Raw genomic sequence first — 16,397 nt, 5'->3', positions numbered from 1 at the left:
AATTATACTTATTTTAAAAATTAGTGTTTGCCTAGACTGTGCAATATACATTTTTTAACTAATCTAAGTCCACTTTCAAGTGGCACCATGCTATTTCACGTGTAGTGTAGATACCTTGTGACAGAGTATTTGCAATTCCTCCCTCCCATCTGTTATGATTGTTGCCATTCATTTCACTTACCCATATGCTACAATTACTCAATTTATTGTTAGTATTATTACTTTGAGCAGTTAACTTTCAGATCAATTAAGAACAAAAATAGACTTTGTTTTACCTTCATTTATTCCCTTTCTGATCTGCTTCATTGCTTTATGTAGATTTCTTTTTGATGTATATAATTTGTCTTCTCTCTGAAGAACTTTTAAAATTTCTTGCAGGGTAGATGTACTGAAGGTGAATTTCCTCTGTTTTTTTTTAATTAAAAAAAATAAGCTTTTATTTCTCCTTTACTTTTACAGGACAGTTTCACTGGCTATTTAATTTTAGGTTGGTGTCTTTTTCTTTCAACACTTTCTTCTTCTTGCATGGTTTGTGATGAGAAGCCCACTGTAATTCTTAGGTAAGGTGATATTTTCTTATTTCTTTAAAGATTTCCTATTTGTCTTTGGTTTACAGAAGTTTGAATATAACAGGCTTAGGTGTAGTGGGTTTTGTTGCTGTTGTACTTATTTATCCTGTTTGGCATCTTCTGAGATGGTTTGATCTGTGGTTTGGTGTCTTTATTTGGAAAGTTCATTATTTCTCCAAACATTTCTTCTGCTCTCGTCTCTCTTTCTTCACCTTGTATTCTCATTACACATATGCTATGTCTTTTGCAGTTGTCCCACATTTCTTAGAAAGTTTTGTTGTTGTTGTTCTGTTTTCTTTGTATTTCAGTTTGGGAAGTTTCTACTGACCTATCTTCAACCTTACTGATTCTTTCTTTGGCAATGTACAGTGTACTAATAAACCTATCAAAGGCATTATTTATTTATGTTACAGTGTTTTTGATTTCTCACATTTTCCTTTTGATTCTTTCCTAGTGTTTCCATCACTCTACTTACATTACCCATCTGTTCTTGCCTACAGTTTATTTTTACATTTGAGCCCTTAACATAGTAGTCATAGTTATTTTAAATTTCCTATCTGGTAATTCTGATATCTGTGTCATAACTGAGTCTAACTCTGATGCTTGCTTTATCTCTTTAAAGTTTTCTTCTTCCCTCCCTTCTTCCCTCCCTCCCTCCCTCCCTCCCTCCCTCCCTCCCTCCTTCCCTCCTTCCTTCCTTCCTTCCTTCCTTCCTTCCTTCCTTCCTTCCTCATGCCTTGTAATCTTTTGTTGAAAGATGTACATGTATCAAGTAACCAGTGTTGAAGTATAGAGGACACTGATGTGAGAATCTGTGTTAATCTGGCTATAAGTTTGTGTTCAATGTTAGCTGGAGCTGTAGTTGCCAGAGACTTCAAATTCCTCTGATGTCCTTATTATTATCTTTCTCTCTCTCTTTTTTTTTTTTGTACTTGGTTAACACTTTCTGAAGTTGTTTTTTCTTTTTAAACAATAGACCATGGACACCATGAAAGTGTCCATGTTTGATTTTTTTTAACATCTTTATTGGAGTATAATTGCTTTACAATGGTGTGTTAGTTTCTGCTTTATAACAAAGTGAATCAGTTATACATATACGTATGTTCCCATATCTCTTCCCGCTTGTGTCTCCCTCCCTCCCTATCCCACCCCTCCAGGCAGTCACAAAGCACCGAGCTGATCTCCCTGTGCTATGTGGCTGCTTCCCACTAGCTATCTATTTTATGTTTGGTAGTGTATATATATCCATGCCACTCTCTCGCTTTGTCACAGCTTACCCTTCCCCCTCCCCATATCCTCAAGTCCATTCTCTAGTAGGTCTGTGTCTTTATTCCTGCTTTACCCCTAGATTCTTCATGACATTTTTTTTCTTAAATTCCATATATATGTGTTAGCGTACGGTATTTGTCTCTCTCTTTCTGACTTACTTCACTCTGTATGACAGACTCTAGGTCTATCCGCCTCATTACAAATAGCTCAATTTCATTTCTTTTTATGGCTGAGTAATATTCCATTGTATATGTGTGCCACATTTTCTTATTCCATTCATCCGATGATGGACACTTAGGTTGTTTCCATCTCCTGGCTATTGTAAATAGAGCTGCAATGAACATTTTGGTACATGACTCCTCTTGATTTTTGGATGCCCTTCTTATTCTTCTGTGGAGAGAGTCTATATCTTGCAACTGTTTAAGCTATAAGCCACTGTACTCTGAATCCCCACTGGGGCGGTGGTCAGATGTGGGGGAGAAGAAGAATTCTATGATCCTGTGACTAAATCTCAGTTTTTTACTAAGCTTGTGGCTCTGGGCTGTGGCTCTTACAAATGTTTTCCCAATGGTATAGTTTCTTTTACTCTTAAAATGAGACAGGAAGTGTAGAGGGGGTGAGAGTGGGCGAAATGTTCTTCCTCAGCTGGGATAAGGATTTGGTAAAGTCTTTTTCCCTGGAGGGTAGGTCTTCCTAATGGAGAATGCTCTGAGTGCATTTTACAATGATTTTTCTCCCATCCACAACCCTGCCAGAGCCACAAGTGTATTCTTGAATCTTTACTTTGAGAACATGGTGGGATGTATGAACACGTGGTGAACCCCTTAGACTGTGATCTCCAGAACTTCCTCACTCTCATGCTAGCCCACACTCTCAACAATTCATCAAAATTACTATTTAAGTGTTCCCATCAGTTGCTCCAGCAGCTTCTGCTCTAGGTAAGCAGATCTTGGATGTCTCTGTGAATGAGGCTGCATGTCCAGATTGTGGACTGGCAGTTAGCCCTACAAACTCAGCTCTCTGATGCGTTCAACAAAAGTCATTGATTTTTAGTTTATCTTGTCTTAAGGACAAGTGTGATAAATGCTCAACTTTTTACATGTTGGAGCTCAAACTGGGAGTGTTATTCTTGTTTTTATTACTATTATTATTCCAACTTTCACAATAACGTGGGCATATTGGTTTGAGAGAGATGATGTCGCAGCTGCTTATTTATATTTCTCAGTGGTCAAATTGTTTTTTGCATTTAGTGTGCTAAAAAGAAAAGATCAGGTCTTGACCATTTATTCTCCTATAAGCATTCATTTGAACCTGATTTATCTTAAGAATGACTACAGACACTGAAAGAAAAAAATATATGGTTTTGCTTTGCTTCTCTGGAAGGCAACTATTTAGCAATCCCACCTCTTAAGAGTGTAGCTGGAAACCAGCAAATAAGCAAAATAGTCCTCTGAACGGTGAACCTAAATGTCAGAAAATGCAGGTGCTAAACTTCTTAAAGTATAATTTTAATATAAGCAAAACTATACGTAATGCACAGTGATATAATCATCAACTATGAATCCACCACCTGTCATAAAAGCTAGATAATTGCTAATGCTTTCAAAGCTATCTCCCATCTGCAGGCCTGCTAATCTTCTGGAGTTAATTACTCTCCAAATTTTTGGCCATATAATACACTTTTTCTTTGAAAATTTTTTTCTTATATATATATATATCCCTAAACAACATAATCTTGAGCATTGTTTGGTTTTAGTAAAATAAACTATCATTCTGTATGTAGTCTTCTGAACTTGCTTTTTTTTTAAATTTAGTTTGTTATACATACTTTCTGTGTCCAGTGTCCTTCTCTGCAAAATGGAAGTAATAATACTTCACTATTTTACTGTATGTTTATAACAATTAAACAAGTTACTATTTGGAAATAACTTAGAACAGTTCCTGGTATATAGATCATGCTTCATATATTTGTTAAAGAAAATATATATTCATCCATTTTTACTGCTATATATATTTTACATACAGGTGTTTCCCCTTATGCATAGTTTTGATTTCTACAGTTTCAGTTACCTGTGGTCAACCACAGTCTGAAAACATTTAATGAAAAATTCCAGAAATATACAATTTATGTTTTAAATTGTTCGCCATCCTGAGGAGTGTGATGAAATCTTTTGCAGTCTTGCTTCATCCCACCGAGGATACTCAATCATTGACATTGTCTGCTCCTGACATCCAACCATCCACATCATCGCGTCTCAGTAGTCTAGGATCACCTGAAGAGGATGCTCCTCCTTTTGAGGTGTCATCAGAAGGTCAGTAGTAGCCAAATGCTACATTACATTGCATATGTCATTCACCTCACTTTGTCTCATCACACAGGCATTTTATGATCTCACATCATCATCATCATAAGAAGGATGAGAACAGTATATTAAGATATATTGAGAGAGAGACCATATTCACATTACTTTTATTACAGTATATTAATTGTTCTATTTAAATATTAGTTACTGTTAATCTCTTACTGTGCCTAACTTACAAATTAAACTTTATCATAAAGTATATATGTATAGAAAGAACATAGTTTATATAGGGTTCAGTACTATCTGTGGCCTCAGGCATCCACCAAGGTCTTGGAACATATCCCCTGTGGATAAGGGTAGACAACTGTATAATTTATTAATCCATTCTCCTGTTGATTGGCATTTGGTTGATATCCAGGTTTCTGTTGTTACAAATAATACTGATTTGAACATTTTTATTCATGTGCTGTATTATACCTGTGTGAGTTTCTCTAGAGAATATACCACCAGTAGAACTGCCATATCATAGAGCTTGAGTACATTCAGCTTCACAGCATGGTTATGGTTGCACACATTTATACCTCTATTAGTGGAAAATAAGAGGTCTTGCTGTTCACATCCTTGCTATCACTTGGTATTGTCAAACTTGTAAATTTTTGCATTCTAGATGGGGTAAAATATGGTTTATTTGAGTGCATTTCCAGAATTTCTAACAACATTGAACATTTTTCAAATGTTTAACCTTCAGGTGTCTTCCACTATAAAATAACTCTTTACATCATTTGCCCATTTTTCGAGTTGGTATATACATATATATTATATATATTTGTACCATATATATGGTACATATATATGCAGGATATATACATACATATATATACAGGATATTGCAAGATATTGTTGTACTTTGTATGTTTTCATACTAATCTTTTGTCAGTTAAATATGTTGTAATAAGCTTATACTCTATGATATGCCTTTTTGCTTACTTTGTGATTTTTTTGAAATAGAAGGTATTAATTGTAAAGTGATCAAGTCAGTATTTTTCATAGGCTTACTGCTCTTTGTGTCTTGTTTAGGAAACTCTTTTTAGCCCAAGTTACAAATTTATTCTCCTATGTTCTAAAATGTTTAAAGTTTGGGGTTTCACGTTGAAGTCTTTGTAAGTCAAAGTATGGTATGAGGTATGGATCATATTTTTTTTCTAGGTGAATATGCATGTATCCTAATAGCCTTGAATCCCTGTATTGATTGACTCATTCAGTCTTTACACATTGATTTGCAGTGACACCTAAGTCATACATAAAGCTTTCATATTTGCATGGGTCTATTTGTGAGTTCTGTATTCTGTTCCTTTAGTTAAACTATCAATTTCAATACCACACCAATTTACTTACACAGCTTTTAAACACATCTTGATATTTCTATTTTTCTCTTCTACAGGCGTGTCCTAGCTATTCTTCAGTCTTTGTTCATCCGTATAGATTTTACTTTTTAAATTTTATTTATTCATTCATTTATTTTACAGTAGGTTCTTGTTGGTTATCTATTTTAAATATAGCAGTGTGTATATGTCAATCCCAGACTCCCAATTTATCCCTCCCCCTCACCTTTTCCTCCTGATAACCATAAGTTCATTCTCTAAGTCTGTGAGTCTGTTTCTGTTCTGTAAATAAGTTCATTTATACCATTTTTTTAAGATTCTGCATATAAGCGTTATCATATGATATTTGCCTTTCTCTGTCTGCTTAGTATGATAATCTCCAGGTCCATCCACATTGCTGCAAATGGCACTATTTCATTCTTTTTAATGGCTGAGTAATATCCCACTATATGTATGTACCATAGCTTCTTTATCCATTCATTTGTTGATGAACATTTAAGTTGCTTCCATGTCTTGGCTATTGTAAACAGTGCTGCCAAGAACACTGGGTGCATGTATCCTTTTGAACCATTTTAGAACAGACTTTCTAAGAACTTGAATATTTTATTGGAATTATATTGCATATAAAGATTAATTTGGGGAGAATTGATGTCTTATTATATTGAGACTCCTATTTATGACCATGCATACACACACACACATATATATACACACATTTATTTAGGTCTTTTAAAATATCTTTCAATAAAGTTTAAAAAATATTTTCCATAAATATTTTACAAATCCTTGATAGGCACTTTTTTTGGCTAGTGTTAAGAGTATCTTTAAAAGATTTAAGAAACACAATTGTTGCTGCTGTATAGAAATCAGTTTTTTAGATATTAATTAGACATTTGGCAGATTTGTTAAACTTTTCAAAAAATTCTAACCATTTGTCTATAACTTATCATAGATTTCTTTGTAGATAGCCATATTATCTGTGAAATGTTTGTTTTGCTCCTTTTCCAATCTTTATATTTTTACCCTCTTTTTATTGCACTGGCTCGAACATTCAGTAGAATATTGAACAGAGTCAGGTATAGTTGCATCTTTTTCCTGGTTTATAATAAAATTCTTCCAACCTGTTTATGACATCATATTTTTATACACTTCTGGGTTAATTTTTTCCAGTATTTTGTGGAAATATTTTAACTACTGATTTAATTTCTTTAAAGGTTATAAGCCTTGTAGGGTAGATTTTCATGTTATATTTTCCATGATTTTACCCAATTCAGCTAATTTTTCAAATTTTAATTCTATTTTTTTGTTATTAAGTTACTCATTCAACTTTCTTTTTTAAAATTGAAGTATAGTTGATTTATTGGGTTGACCAAAAATTTGTTCGGGTTTTTCCGTAAGATGTTACTGAAAACCCCGAATGAACTTTTTGGCCAGCCCAATACAATATTGTATAACTTTCAGGTGTCCAGCAGTGATTCAGTTATATATATATTCTTTTTATTAAATTCTTTTTTATTATAGGTTTTTACAAGATATCAAATATAGTGCCCTGTTCCTTACAGTAAATCCTTGTTGTTTATTTTATATATAGTTGTATTTGTTAATCCTAATTTACCCTCTCCCCCTTCCCTTTTGATAACCGTAACTCTGTTTTCTATGTCTGAGCCTACTTTCCGTTTTGTAAATAAGTTCATTTCTACCATATTTTAGATTCCACATATAAGTGATATCATAAAATATTTGTCTTCCTCTGACTTACTTAGTATGATAATCTCTAGCTTCATTCATGTTGCTGCAAATTCTTTTTTATTGCTGAATAATATTCCATTGTATATATATACTACATCTTCCTTATCCTTTCATCTGTTGATGGACACTTAGGTCGCTTCCATATCTTGGCTATTGTAGATAGTGCTGCTATGAACATGTGGGTGCATGTATCTTTTAGACTTAGAGTTTTTGTCTTTTCTGGATATATAGCCAGAAGTAGGATTGCTGAATCATATGGTAACTCTATTTTTAATTTTTTAAGGAACCTCCATACTGTTCTCCATAGTAGATGCACAACTTATGTCCCCACCAACAGTGTAGGAGGGTTCCTTTTTCTCTTCACCCTCTCCTGAATTTATTATTTGTAGACATTTTGATGAAGGCCATTCTGACTGGTGTGAAGTGACATCTCATTGTAGTTTTAATTTGCATTTCTCTAATAATCAGTGACGTTAAACATCTTTTCATGTGCCTGTTGACCATCTGCACGTCTTCTTTGGAGAAATATCTATTTAGATGTTCCGTCCATTTTTTGATTGGGTTGCTTGTTTTTTGATATTGACTTGTTTGTATATTTTGAAAATTAAGCCCTTGTTGGTTGCAGCATTTGCAAATATTTTCTGCCAGTCTATAGGCTGTCCTTTTGGGTTTTTTTTATAGTTTCCTTTGCTGTGCAAAAGCTTTTAAGTTTGATTAGGTCCCATTTGTTTATTTCTGCTTTTATTTCTTTTGCCTTGGCAGACTCACCTAAGAAAATATTGCTATGATTTATGTCAGAGAATATTCTGCCTCTGTTCTCTTCTAGGAGTTTTATGGTGTCATGTCTTATACTTAAGTCTTTAAGCCACTTTGAGTTTATTTTTGTGTATGGTGTGAGGGAGTTTTCTAACTTTATTGATTTACATGCAGCTGTCCAGCTTTCCCAACACCACTTGCTGAAGAGATTGTCTTAAAAAAAGAGAACATTTCTTCTCCATTGTATACTCTTGCTTCCCTTGTTAAAGATTAATTGACCATGGCTGTGTAGGTTTTTTTCTGGGCTCTCTATTTTGTTCCATTGATCTATATGTCTGTTTTTATGCTAATACCATGCTGTTTTGATGACTGTAGCTTTATAGTGTTTTCTGAAGTCTGGAGGGTTATGCCTCCAGCTTTGTTCTTTTTCCCTCAGGATTGCTTTGGCAATTCTGGGTCTTTTGTGGTTCCATATAAATTTTTAAGATTGTTTGTTCTAGTTCTATAAAATATGTTATGAGTAATTTGATAGGCATCATATTAAATCTGTAGATTGCTTTGGGTGGTACGGCCATTTTAACTATATTAATACTTCCAATCCAGAAGCATGGATATCTTTTCATTTCCTTGAATCATCTTTGGTTTTCTTATCAATGTTTTATAGTCCTTAGCATAGAAGTGTTTCACCTCCTTGGTTAGATTTATTCCTAGACAGTTTTTGGATGCAATTTTAAATGGGATTGATTTTTTTACTTTCTCTTTCTGATATTTCATTGTTAGTGTAAAGAAATGCAGCAGTTCTAATAGTTTTTGTGTGGAGACTTTAGGGTTTTCTATATATAGTATCAGGTCATCTGAATATAATGAAAAATTCACGTCTTCCCTTCTGATTTGGCTACGTTTTCTTTTTTTTTTCTTGTCTGATTGCTGTGGCTAGGACTTCCAGTACTATGTTGAATAGAAGTGCTGAGAGTGAGTATCCTTGTCTTTTTCCAGATTTTAGCTTTTTACCATTGAGTATTCCCGTGAGTTTGTCAGAAATGACTTTTTTTTATTTTGAGATATGTTCCTTCTGTACACACTTTGGTGAGAAGTTTTATCATGAATAGATGTTGAATTTTATCAAATGCTTTTTCTGCATCTGTTGAGAGGATCATGTCATTTTTTGCTGTTGTTGATGTGGTATATCACATTGATTGATTTGTGTATGTTGAACCATTCTTGTGATCCTGGAATGACTCCAACTTGATCATGGTGCATGATCCTTCTTATGTGTTGTTGGATTTGGTTTGCTAATATTTTGTTGAGTATTTTTGCATTGATATTAATCAAAGATATTGGCCTGTAATTTTCTTTTTTGGCAGTGTCTTTGTCTGGTTTTGGTATCAGGGTGATGGTGGCTTCCTAGAATGACTTTGGGAATGTTTGCTCCTCTTCAGTCTTTTGGAAGAGTTTGAAAGGACGCGTATAAGTTCTTCTTTGTATGTTTGGTAGTATTCTGCAGTGAAGCCATTCAGTCGTAGACTTTTGTTTGCAGGGAGTTGTTTTGTGTGTGTGTGTTTTTTTAACTACAGATTCTGTTTCACGTCTAGTGATCCATCTGTTCAAATTATCTGCTTCATCCTAATTCAGTTTTGGCAGGCTGTATGTTTCTATAAACTTGTTCATTTCTTCTAGGTTGTCCATTTGGTGGCATATAACTGTTCATAATATTTTCTTATGGTATTTCATATTTCTGTGGTATTGGTTTTTATTTCTCCTCTTTCATTTCTTATTTTGTTTGTTTGGGTCCTCTCTCTTCTCAGTGAGCCTGGCCAGAGGTTTCTCAATTATGTTTATCCTTTCTGAAAACCAGCTCTTGGTTTTGATCTTTTTCTATTGTTTTTTAATCTCTATTTTTTTAAAAAAATTCTGACCTTATTACTTCCTTCCTTCTGCTGCCTTTAGATTTTGTTTGTTCTTCTTTTTCTAATTCTTTTAGGTGGTAGGTTAGGTTGTTTATTTGGAATTTTTCTTATTTTTTGATCAAGGCTTGTATCACTATGAACTTACCTATTAGAATTGCTTTTGCTGCATCTCATAGATTTTGTATAGTTGTGTTTTCATTGTCATTTGTCTTGAGGTTATTTTTTCATTTTCTGTCCGATTTCATTGTTGACCCATTGGTTTTTTAGTAGCATGTGTTTAGTCTCCATGTAATCATTTTACCTCTTTTCTCTTTCTGTGCTTGATTTCTAGTTTCATGCCGTTGTGGTCAGAAAAGATACTTAATATAATTTCTATCATATTGAATTTGTTGAGACTTGTTTTGTGTCCTAGTATGTGGTCTATCATAGCAAATGTTCCATGTGCACTAGAAAAGAAAGTGTATTCTTTTTGGTTTTGTTTTGGATGTTGTGTCCTGTAAATATCAATTAGATCTAAATGTTCTATTGTTTCATTTAGGGCCTCTGTTGCCTCACTGCTTTTCTGTCTGGAAGATCTGTCCATTGATGCCAGTGAGGTGTTAAAGTCTCCTGTTATTTTTTGATTCCTGTCAATTTCTCCCTTTACGTCTGTTAGTATTTATGTATTTAGATGCTCCTATATTGGGTGCATATATGTTCAGAGTGTGACACCCTCTTCTTGTATTGATTCTTTTATCATTATATAATGTCCTTCTTTGTCTTTCTTTATGGTCTTTGTTTTAATGTCTATTTTTTCTGATATGAGTATTGCTACCTCCACTTTCTTATCATTTCCACTTGCATGAAACATCTTTTTCCATCCCCTCACTTTCAATCTATGTGTGTCCTTTGCCCTAAAGTGGGTCTCTTGCAGGCAGCATATTGTTTGTTCTTGTTTTGTTTGTTTTTGTTTCTGTGGTACACGGGCCTCTCCCGCTGCGGAGCACAGGCTCCGGACACACAGGCCCAGCGGCCATGGCTCATGGGCCCAGCCACTCCGCAGCACGTGGGATCCTCCCAGACCGGGGCACGAACCCGTGTCCCCTGCATCGGCAGGCGGACTCCCAACCACTGCGCCACCAGGGAAGCCCTGTTTGTTCTTGTTTTGTTATCCAATCTGCCAATCTGTGTCTTTTGATCAGAGCACTAGTCTATTGATATTTAAAGTAATTATTGATAGTATGTATTTATTGCCATTTTAAACCTTGTTTTCCAGTTGATTTTGTAATTCTTTTTCCTTCTTTTTGTCTTTCCTTTTGCGGTTTGATGGTTTTCTTTTGTATTATACTTCTCTTTTTTTCTCTGGTTTTTGTGAATCTGTTGTATGTTTTTGATTTGCTGTTACCCTAGTTTTCAAGCATGTTAACCCATTACTATATCCACTTGCTTTAGACTGGTAGTCATATAAGCTCAAACACATCCTAAAAGATATAAATTTTCTTACTCCCCTCCCCCACATTTTGTGATTTTGATGTCCCATTTTATATCTTTTATGTTTATCCTTTCACTATTCATTTTACTTATAATTGCTTTCATAGAGTTTTTTTATATTGTTTTTTAATCTATGTAATGGCTTATTTAAGTGATCTTCAATCCTTTTATATAGTTACCTTTCCTATTGTTGTATTCCATATCCTATAGGTTCTTTTCTATTTGCAGAAGACCTTTCAATACTTCTTTTAGGATAGGTTTGGTATTGCTGTGTTCTTTTACTTTTTGCTTGTCTGAGGAAGTCTTTATGTCTCCTTCCATTCTAAGTGATAATCTTGCTGGATAGACTATCCTAGGTTGCAGGTTTTTCCCTTTCAGGACTTTGAATATATCTTGCCACTCTCTTCTGGCCTGCAAAGTTTGTGTAGAAAAATCAGCTGATAGCCTAATAGAGGTTTCCTTGTAACTGACTCTTTTCTCTTGCTGCTTTTAGAGTCCTCTACCTTTAACTTTTGCCATTTTGATTATGATATGTCTTGGAGTAGATCTGTTTAGGTTCCTCTTGTTTGGGATCCCCTGTGCTTCCTGTACCTGGATGTGTGTTTCCTTCTTTAGGTTTGGGGAGATTTCAGACATAATTTCTTCAAATACATTTTCAACCCTTCTTTCTCTTTCTTCTCCTTCTGGAATTCCTATTATGTGTAGATTAGCATGCTTTATATTATCCCATAGATCTCATATGTTGCTTTCTTTTTATTTTTTTCATTTGTCTGCTGTTTGCTGTTCTTATTGAGTGAGTTCTGTTATTCTATCTTCCAGATCACTTATTCGGTCTTCTACATTATTCAGTTTGCCACTTATTGTGTTTAGCTTGGTTTTCATGTTGGCAATTGAATTGCCGAATTTTTATTGGTTCCTGTTTATGGTTTCTAGTTCTTCATTGCAGTGATCTGCATTTCTATTGAGAGTCTTTCTTAATTCCTTCAGCATTTTTATAACTCCCCCATTTTAATTAATTTTATTGGAGTATAGTTATTTTACAGTGTTGTGTTAGTTTTTGCTGTACAACAAAGTGAATCAGCTATATGTATATATATAACTCCTGGTTTTTGGATTTCCTTCCCATTTAGGTCACCACAGAACACTGAGTAGAGTTCCTTGTGTTATACAGTAAGTTCTCAGTAGGTTCTCATTGTAGTAGGTAGTAGGTCCATCCACCTCACTACAAATAACTCAATTTCGTTTCTTTTTATGGCTGAGTAATATTCCATTGTACATATGTACCACATCTCCTTTATCCATTCTTCTGTTGATGGACATTTAGGTTGCTTCCCTGTCCTGGCTATTGTAAATAGTACTGCAATGAAAATTGGGATGCATGTATCTTTTTGAATTATGGTTTTCTCTGGTATATGCCCAGGAGTGGGGTTGCTGGGTCATATGGTAGAACCCTGGGTCTGGTAGACTTGAGAGGTCTGTTTCACTGTTTGTTCTTTTAGGGGATTTTTCTTGTTCTTTTAATTGGGAGTAGTTCCTCTCCTTTTTCATTTTATTTATATTTCTCTGACTCTATGAATTTAGGAGAAACAGTTATCTCCTGTGGTCTTGAAGGGCTGTTTTTATGTGGGAGCAACCTGTGTAGACTGCATGAGTCCAATATTCTTGTTGTGAGGGCTGTTATTTAGTATAGATGCTTGCCATATCTTTTCTCAGTACGTGTTGGCTCTCGTCCCATTGATAGGAGGTGTGTTTGGTGTTGTGGTGACCAGAGCCTGGAGTGAGTGTTGGGCAGGGTCTCCTCTTTGCTCTGTGGTTGTCACAACCCTTTTGAGGGCAGATCCTGCTCCCGCGTTGTTGGAGTAGGAGACCCCAGATCTGGTTCTAAGCTGTGGTGTGATGTAGGAAGGACTGGAGTGCTCCCTCTGGGGAAGGGACCACTGTATGTTCTTCCCCAGGAACTGTCTTCCAGGATGTGTGACTCTGTGATGCTGCCTGCTACCTGGTGTGCATCCACAGAGATCACTGTTGCTGGCACTGCCCTTGGGGGCTGCCTCCATCATGGGAGCACTGGTAATCAGCTCAGAGAACCCTCAGGCATGCATGTGCACTCACACAACCAGTGGTGTGAAAACCCACTGAAGCTGTGTCCCTGTACCTGCAGTGGGAGCCAGGAAGTCACCCCACCTCCATACGTGTGCATCCACAAAATTTGAAGAACCCAGGGTGGCTGGAGCCTTGCCCACTGTGAGCACTCTGATCATGAGGCTGTTATGGTGGACCCATGCTCCTCCCTTCCTATCTTGAAAATGGGGCTCCTATGGCAGACCCATACTCTGTCCTGCACGCACCCCGATTTGCAGGCCATACTTCTGGCCCTTGGGGCTGTCTCTGCACAGCCAAACAGAGTCCTCTCCCTGGGTCTGCCCACTGAAGCCAGAAGGTCAGCACCCAGTCACTGTGCACACCAGCAGGTGTGCATTTCAGGCTGGGCAGTGTGGTGACATGGCAAGGATCATCATCTATGCTGGTCTCTCTTTACCCTGTGGGGCTACAGACCAGCTCCTGCACACTGCTCTCGAGCCTCTGAAGCTCCCTGTCTGTGCCTATGGACCTTCCAGCCAGGGAAGGGGGTGCCCAGGGTGAGGGAACATTTCCTCTTTCACAGATCCCTCCCAAGGGCACAGGTCCCATCCCAATTCCTCTTTTTCTCCTTTTTCCCTTCCTCCTATCCAGTTACGTGGGGATTTTTCTTGCTTTGTTTGTATGAAGTCTTCTGCAAGCTTTCAGTAGGTATTCTGTGAGAACTGTTCTACATGTAGATGTATTTTTGATGTATTTGTGTGAGAAGGTGAGCTCCACATCCCTCTACTCTGCCATCTTGATCCCTTCTCATACCACTTTCTTACTGCTTTTTTTTTTTTTTTTTTTTTTTGCTGTACGAGGGCCTCTCACTGCTGTGGCCTCTCCCGTTGCGGAGCACAGGCTCCGGACACACAGGCCCAGCGGCCATGGCTCATGGGCCCAGCCGCTCCGCGGCATGTGGGATCCTCCCTGACCGGAGCACGAACCCATGTCCCCTGCATCGGCAGGTGGACTCTCAACCACTGCGCCACCAGGGAAGCCCTATTATTGCTTTTAATGTCTTCTTTTTCTATAGTTATCCTCCACCTTCCATCCTAATATTATTTTTCTTTATCAGTCTCACCAGAAGTTTGTCTTTTTAATAGTTTTTTCAAAGAACCATCATTTCCATTTATTCTTGTTTTCTGATCATTAATATTTGTTTCTATCTTTTTCTCCTTTCTTCTAAGTATTTATTCTGTAATGTTTTTCCTGTTATTACTATTATTTTTGACAGAAAATATTTGATTTACCTAAATATGTATTTATTTCTTTTCTCACCACTACTTCTTTTCTTTTTATTGAAGTATAGTTGATGTAAAATATTATATAAGTTACATGTGTACAATATAATGATTCACAATTTTTAAGGTTATACTCCATTTATAGCTATTATAAAATATAAGCTATATCCCCCATATTGTACAATATATCCTTCTTGCTTATTTTATACATAATGTTTTGTACCTATTAATCCCTTACCCATGTATTACCCCTCCCACTACCCACTCCCCAGTGGTAACCACTAGTTTGTTTTCTGTATCTGTGAGTCTGCTTCTTTTTTGTTACATTCACTAGTTTGTTAAATTTTTTAGATTCACATATAAGTGATCTCATACAGTATTTGCCTTCCTCTGACTTATTTCACCTAGCGTAATACCCTCCAAGTCCATCCATGTTGCCACAAATGGAAAAACTTTACTCTTTTTTTTCTTTTCTTAAAGTTTTTAAATTTTATCCTGGAATATAGTTGATTAACAATATTGTGTTAGTTTCAGGTGTACAGCAAAGTGATTCAATTGTACATATACATGTATCTATTCTTTTTCAAATTCTTTTCCCATTTAGGTTACTACAGAATACTGAGCAGAGTTCCCTGTGCTATATGGTAGGTGTTGTTGGTTATCTGTTTCAAATATAGCAGTGTGTACATGTCAATCCCAAACTCCCAGTCTATCCCTCCCTCTACCCTTCCCTCCTTGTACTGGTAATTTCATTCTCCAAGACTGTGGGTCTGTTTCTGTTTTGTAAGTAAGTTCATTTGCATATTTTTCTTGATTCTGAATATAAGCAATATCATATGATATTTGTCTTTGACGTACTTCACTTAGTATCATAATCTCCAGGTCCATCCATGTTGCTGTGAATGGCATTATTTCATTGCTTTTAATGGCTGTGAAATATTCCATTGTAACTATGTACCACATCTTTATTCATTCATCTGTCAAAGGACATTTAGGTTGCTTCCATATCTTGGCTATTATGATGCAGTGAACATTGGGGTGCATGTATACTTCGAACAAAGTTTTTCTCCAGATGTATCCCCAGGAGTGGGATTGCTGGGTCATATGGTAGTTCTATTTTTAGATTTTTTGAGGAACCTCCATATTGTTCACCATAGTGGCTGTAGCAATTTACATTCCCACCAGCAGTGTAGGAGAGTTTCCTTTTCTGTTCACCCTCTTCAGGATGTATTGTTTGTAGAGTTTTTGATTATGGCCATTCTGGTGTGAGGTGATATCTCATTGTAGTTTTGATTTGCATTTCTCTAATAACTAGTGATGTTGAACATTTTTTCATGTGCCTCTTGGCTATCTGGATGTCTTCTTTGGAGAAATGTCTATTTAGGTCTCCTGCTCATTTTTTGATTGGGTTGTTTGTTTTTATGGTATTGAGCCACATGAGCTGTTTGTGCATTTTGGAGACTAAACCTTTGTCAGTTGCATCATTTGCAAATATTTTCTCCCATTCAGTGGGTTGTCTTTTCATTTTGTTTATGGTTTCCTTTGCTGTACAAAAGCTTTTGAGTTTAATTAGGTCTCATTTGTTTGTTTTTGTTTCCATTACTCTGGGAGATGGGTCAAAAAATAT

The sequence above is a fragment of the Grampus griseus genome (assembly GCF_964374135.1).
Source record: "Grampus griseus genome assembly, chromosome: 1".
NCBI lineage: Eukaryota > Metazoa > Chordata > Mammalia > Artiodactyla > Delphinidae > Grampus > Grampus griseus.
The sequence above is the reverse complement of the archived record's forward strand: the minus strand, read 5'-3'. Positions refer to the sequence as shown.